Source organism: Papaver somniferum, unplaced genomic scaffold, assembly GCF_003573695.1.
Source record: "Papaver somniferum cultivar HN1 unplaced genomic scaffold, ASM357369v1 unplaced-scaffold_133, whole genome shotgun sequence".
Lineage (NCBI taxonomy): Eukaryota > Viridiplantae > Streptophyta > Magnoliopsida > Ranunculales > Papaveraceae > Papaver > Papaver somniferum.
Window position 1 is genome coordinate 10,105,915 of NW_020622492.1, and position 5,670 is coordinate 10,111,584.

General features: G+C 36.9%; 1 long non-coding RNA gene across 1 annotated transcript; it reads right to left on the minus strand.

Moving 5' to 3' along the window:
• Nucleotides 1–1,050: 1,050 nt before the first annotated feature.
• LOC113333720 lies at nucleotides 1,051–5,328 on the minus strand. Its single transcript, XR_003352254.1, has 3 exons — nucleotides 2,819–5,328; nucleotides 1,452–1,512; nucleotides 1,051–1,327 (listed from the first exon to the last, which is right to left on the minus strand). It is a non-coding gene; the product is annotated as an uncharacterized LOC113333720 (long non-coding RNA).
• Nucleotides 5,329–5,670: the final 342 nt, after the last annotated feature.

Sequence of the window (5,670 nt, forward strand, 5' to 3'; positions counted from 1 at the left end):
TGAGCTTTACTTTTCTTGTTATCGATCTTGATTTTTATCGACTATATTAGGCACTTAAGCTATTGGTAGTAAAGTTCAAACACAAAAACCTAATCATCTGTGCATCTGTAAACAAAGATTAAAATCAATTTTAATAAAAGACATTATAAAAATCAATTTCTATAGACAGAAGGAAAAAAAAAATCAAAACGATATCCTTTGAGTATGGAGTTGCTGGCAGCAAAATCAAAACAAAACAAAACAAAATTCAAAACGATTTTCAAATAAAAATCTAAATATTTAATTAATCATGGTAAAAGAAAATGAAGCAAGATCACTACCTTAAGCAGAATGAACTAATAGATTTTCCGGGGTATAAGCGTTAGAATTTGCTGGTTTGCCATCAAGAGTATCGATGTGTCTCTTTCTTTTAATCATGATGGGTGTGCCACTAGTTTGGTTTCAGATTTTTTTTTTTGTTTTCTTTTATCACGAAAGTTTTTAATGGCCGGAATGACTTGGCGAGTGAGAAAAACAAATATTAAGGTTTTTTTTCCTTGAAGTTTTAAGTTTTTAGCGTACGATTGAGATGGCAAGTAACATGGGGATATAAGAGAAAAATTAGGAATGACATGACATAAAATGAGAGAATTTCTCTGCAATTTGGAGAGGGGAGGGTGAGGATCATCGTGGGACGTGAGAGCTTATATGACTTAAGATTTTAAAAGAGTTAGATGACGGTGTACTTACGTGATACCACAACAGAGGGTAAGAAACATATCTCAGCAAAGAACTCATACCCAGTTAAAAGACACCCAAAGTAGATATTTCCACACATAAACACAAAAAACTCATAAGTACCCTATTCCCAATGCATTGTCGTCTTCTTCTTACCTCATGAGATTCGAGTTGTTGATTTATGAGAGGGGTAGATAATATCCACAATAACATCCTCACCATATTCATCCGAATTCTTTGTGATCTTCTAACTATCCGTCTACGAATGACAATGTCAAGAGAATCCACAAAATCTGCATCCTAATCACTTATTATACCTATACAAGCTTCTGAACTACTTATTATACTTATAAAAAAATATTGAGACATAGGTATCGGTAGAATAAAAAAGACAAGCAAATAAAAAGGCCACAGTGGAATCTATCTTTCTCATGTTGTAGTTCTCATTTTCTACATTGTCTCACTAGATGATTTGTTTTGGTCTTTACCCTAACAAAAAAATACAGAAACGCAATATAGATATAACTTGAGATTTTAGTTCAGCTGTAATGCCAAGGGCCTCATGCTGTCTTAATCTTCTTAGTCCGAACGAGGCATCTCGTACATCAACCTACAATTAATACCAGGCAAACACAAATTTTACTCATTACTTGCTTATCAGTTCCAGTTCCTAGTCAGATTACTAAAATATTCCATGAACTGATAATTGAATTGAACTAATAGGCAAGAATTACCATATTTACAAGAAAATTAGAAAGGAATATTCTGAGCCTCAGCAGTATGCAATATATGATCCTGCAAACCACAAAATTTATTGTTAGGATTGTCCGATGTCTATTATTAGTAAAAGGACAAATTTTCCAGACAATGTGGAGCAATTAGATTCTAAATGATCAGAAACTAGTAATAAATTTCTGCAAGTATCTGCTACAACAAACAACAACAAATGTGTATTTTGATAAGCCAAAATATGTAATCAACAAGTTTGTTTGCATAAGCCAGTAGCTCAAGCAACTTCACTGCAGAAAAAGAAGAAACCAACAATTCTGTACAACTTACTTCACTACCGCGTCTGCACCTGCAAACCAAAAAGTAGAACTGCAGGCATGGGATGGTTATAGGATATTATGTTAATCTTCTGTATCTACAAGCACAAGACATACAAATTCTGTGATTTCGGTTACAATGAGGTCTTAAGTGCTATGAGGAGAGGTCTATGGTCGGTTGTCAACCGTCAAATATAATTTCACTTTCTTACTTAACTACAATAATATAGTAAGTAGTAGGAAATAGTTCATATCCACAGAGAGGCTTTTGTTGTTATGTAATTTTCAGTTTCTAAGATAATCAAGGGGGATTTTTGTTTTAGCAAATAAAATAAAGGAAAGCAAATAGTTGGAATAATCAATAAGGAGAAGATATTGGTCATGGGATAGTATCATTCACAAACATGTATTTTCATCAATGACTAGAATTGATATTTTAATCTCACATTTATTAAAAGTCATAGGATACCTTGATCGCAAGAATATCCCGCTAATTACCTAATTTCATCACAACCACACTAAAAGATGTATATGTGAAATTCTTTCTAGAAAGCAACCCAAAGTGTAAAAGCACAATTAAGTTTAACTCCCTAAAAGCTTTAAGATTTATGGAATAAGACTAATCAAAGCAAACAAACGTGTAAAAGCACTAATTCGTTTTAACCAAGATTATGATTCATATGTGACTAGTAGGATATATCACTACAAGCACTACCCACAATTATGCTACTTAAAATCAGGGGTATTGAAAACCCTAATATAGCTCTTGATATGAAAGCAAAACGGATTGATTCCGGACTCAACCAATCAAACAATCAAATCATATGATAAAATAAACCATGAATCATAAACAATAAAGTTGAGACAAAACTAATTCATAAAATCAAATAACATGCTTGAGAAATCAACTTTTATCCCATAACCAATAATTATATTTAGTTACTCATAATAATGGAGTTCATCATAATCATAATCAATAAAATAAAGAAGATGAAAACAAACAAAAGCAAACCCTAGAAGAAGTTCTCTCCAAGGCTCCAAGTAGAAAATAATACGTGATATCCAAGTTGTAGAAGTCTTTCTTTTATAATCCTTTGCTTCCCAAAATTAGGTCTACTCTTCAAAGTCCATTAGATAAAAATTCACCAAGCCCATATGTGAGAAAAACCCATGTAGAAATTCTGCCAAAAACATGTCGTCGGAAAGCTGTTACCAGCGCCGGAAATTGGCCGACAAAGTGATCGGAAAAAAGCTCAGGTGACCGGCAAAATCCACCCGGTCACCGGTCAAAACTCAACTCAATCAAGTCAACTGAATCGACTCGGGTCAACTGGACTAACTTAGAAAGTTAGACCGAGTCAATGTCAAAGTCAGCTACTGACTCGGCTAACTGGGCTGAATGGTCTTGGCCTAGGCCTGAGCCATTTGTACTTTCTTGAGATTGTGCTGCACCATCATTACGCTTCACAAGTGCAATCCAGCTATTATGGATGTGCATACCACAGTTCCATTCTGTCCAAATATCTCTTCATGCTGTACACAACACCAATCCCTGTAACTTCACTGCCACTGCTACCATTACCTCCATAATCATCTTACCAATTACTTCATCTGAATCTCACCATCTCAGTCATACCACCACTGCCATGTCTGCTCAGTTGCACACTTCACAGCTTATGCCTTGATTCTCTGGGACCATAAATACATTGCAGTATAGGTTCACATCCTCCTAACATTCATCTATTCAGCACTTCATCTCAGGCTCAGTTTCACCTCCAACTGCAGCTGCAATTCATACATTCCATTACCACCAAACCCATCTTAATCATCATATAACAACAACAACAACACCTCCAACTCTTACTGTAGCTTCATTTGCAGATGCACATTCTCACCTTCTCTGTTCAATCAAATATCCACCAGTTCATACCAGCAACATTTGATAACACTCCACACTGCCATATAAACCATAGTTCATAGCTGCAACACCAAATCCAGCACCTGGTCATCTCAACACTAGTTCCATTTGATGTAGCCTCCATCATTCACCAGTACTCTTCCTTGTCTCAGATTGCAGCTGCAACATCAGCACATTATGAACATATGCTACAGTACTGATTTCTTTGAATCTGCATCATCCTCATATGCTCAATCTCCATTTCTCTCTGAATTTCTGTGCAAAACGAACCCATATTGATTCACCAGCGGCACACCACCATACCCATTCTGCTCATATATTCAGCTTCATTGTCTCAGCACCATTCAGCTTACTCAGGACTCTGTAACTTGACCAAATCACCACCAGTTATCAGCATTTTCACCATCCTGCAATGCATTGCATCCAGTTAGTCACACAGAGATGCATCTCTTCTTGTCTTCAACATTAACCACCAGCTTCTCATCTGAAACCCATGCTCAGTTTAACAGCTCCAGCCACACAACTGCAACAACATCATCACTTGTATCTTTCTCGGATGCACACCAACTGCTTCATCTTGACCACTAGTTCCAGTTCTGCATCCGTCACAGCATCACCCATTAGCTTCGATCACTTCCTGCATCATACATCTAATTCAGCACATTTCAACTGCATTACTTCCTTGCCTTCGCTGCAACTTCACACTTCTTGTAGCTTCACATACACAACATCATTTCAAATCATTTCCTTGTTCCAATTGTAGAACCTGCTCAAATGATATCTTCCCAGCCAATACTCATTCTTCTCAGTATCTCAGTTCATTGCTAACACCTGCACACATTGCCTCAAACCCATTTCAGTTTAGTGCCAAATCAAATACCCATTCTTGTCTCTTGCAACGGCAACCACCAACTGAATCACCATTCATCCATAGCCATCTGAATCCGTTGCCTGTATTGGGTTGCAACACATTCCAATCTTTCTCTGTAACACCAAGATTACCACTGCATTTCCTACAACTTCACATTCATCCTAAGACAACACCATTGTCCTCTTCACTCACCTGCAACTTCGGCTCTATCTTCTTCATTACATCTCAACTGCAACTTCAGTAGTTCATAAAACATCAAAAATCACCACCAGTGTTGTCTATTTCTTCAAGCCATTCTTCATTTGTTATCCTACAGCAGTTTCAAGTTCCTCTTCTAACTCTCTGCACCCTTGAATCCAGCACAACCCAAACCTGTCTTGTTTTCTTATTCAATCGATAACAGCAATGTCATCCACAAACCCTAATTTCTGTAATCATCACCAACATCTTCCACAAACCATCAATCGAGAATAACAACAAAATCCAACAAAAACCCTAACTGTGAATGACCACAGCAGCAGAAACCCAGCCTTAATTTCCTTCTCAACCTTCGAACAATCTCGATTCAGCAGCAAATCAATTCTCACTGTAATCTTCAAATTCAACTCAGCAAAAATCCTTGTAATACTCAACAACACACTCAAGATCAAGCCCATCTTACTGCAACTCAATAAAACTCATTTCTCCCTTCCAATTACTCGATCTCTTTGTCGATCTCCATGGCCGCCTTCTCTCAGTTTCAGGTAGAGAGGAACAAATGTAAATGTTAATAGAAATTCTTCACTGATTTTTAGGTCTTCTGTAGGAGAATAAAATTTGATATAGCCACCCAGGTGAGCTAGATAAGGGTCGACCAGAATGCTTCTAGGCACCCCATAAGTTGATATAGGCCACCAAAATGGCCGCCCCTAATTCCTTAGGTTGACTTCGCGCAGTATTCGCCCTTGAAATGATGCTTTTGCTCTTTTCGCATTCTTCCACAAACAACATCCGTCTCTTACTTCTCATATCCACTTCTTCTCTTCAATTTCTTTTCATCACTAAAGCTGTCATGCTTTTCAGACAATGAATTTGCATCACTAAATCCTACATGCTTTTCAGATAGAGATGAAGAAATA